The 955-nt window shown below is 37.4% G+C and overlaps 1 protein-coding gene across 1 annotated transcript in view; it reads right to left on the bottom strand.

Moving 5' to 3' along the window:
• Positions 1-317, bottom strand: part of Aff4 (AF4/FMR2 family member 4) — a 74001-nt gene extending 73684 nt beyond the window's left edge. Inside the window, exon 1 of the mRNA XM_010639738.3 lies at positions 202-317. The gene's annotated coding sequence lies outside the window, so the exon portion shown is untranslated. The remainder of the gene's footprint in view (positions 1-201) is intronic.
• Positions 318-955: the final 638 nt, after the last annotated feature.

Genomic DNA, 955 nt, shown 5'->3' on the forward strand with positions numbered 1-955 from the left:
GCATACTTTTTTATGTGCTATTTAGCCACTCATATTTCTTTTTTTATGACGTCTATTCAAGCACTATATTTTGTCCAATTTCTAATAAAGCAACAGTCTTCCGATTATGTAATAACTGTGTTTTTCTAACCTATCATCTACTCAAGGGAGGAATGTAAGATTGAGATTAGAAATTAAACTACATATCCTGATTTTACTGACTTTCCAGTTCTCTGCCTCTTCCTCTGGCCTTCTTCTAAGTTCTATCCTCAGGTCATGCCCAAATTCTCTTTAGTTGCTGAAATTAAGACACAAACTTCAGGGCTGGTGATTTAGCTTAGTGGCACCACACCTGCCTCATAAGCGCAAGGTCCTGAGCTCGATCTGAAAAAAAAAAAAGGAAAGAAAAAAAAAAGATACACACTTCGCTGCAGTTGTCAAAAACTGCCAATAGTTTTTCTAAGTCTCAGTTTGTTTCTCACTGCTTTCTTCTTTCACCTTTATCTATATTTGTTCATCTTTTGGAGTTTTCCATTTTTTATTTTTGCAAGGTAACTATTATGTAAGTAAATAATTTTAAATTCCTCTGCTAAAGACACTGTACTGTATTCTGTTATCTATTACAGGTTGAGTATCCCTTATCGGAAGCGGCTGGGACCAGAAGGGCTTCAGATTTTGTGTTTTTTGGATTTTAAGCGCTCCTAATCAAATTCTTATTAGAGACACATGATCTACATCCACAGACACTCAAAGTGAATCCTACAATGGACAACACAGGATTTGGGTACCAAAAGAAAAAAAGAGCGAGACTTGGCAGGCAACTTCCACCATTCATAACAGTTCTAATGGACCCTCATCTTCAGGGAATATGTTCTAAGGCCCTAAGCAGACACTTGAAACTATAGGTGGCACCACATTTTATGTATATGCTATGTTCTTCTATGACACGGCACGACAGCTCAGCCTATCTTCCCAG

Source organism: Fukomys damarensis, unplaced genomic scaffold (genome assembly GCF_012274545.1).
Source record: "Fukomys damarensis isolate Sample0158 unplaced genomic scaffold, DMR_v1.0_HiC HiC_scaffold_9, whole genome shotgun sequence".
Lineage (NCBI taxonomy): Eukaryota > Metazoa > Chordata > Mammalia > Rodentia > Bathyergidae > Fukomys > Fukomys damarensis.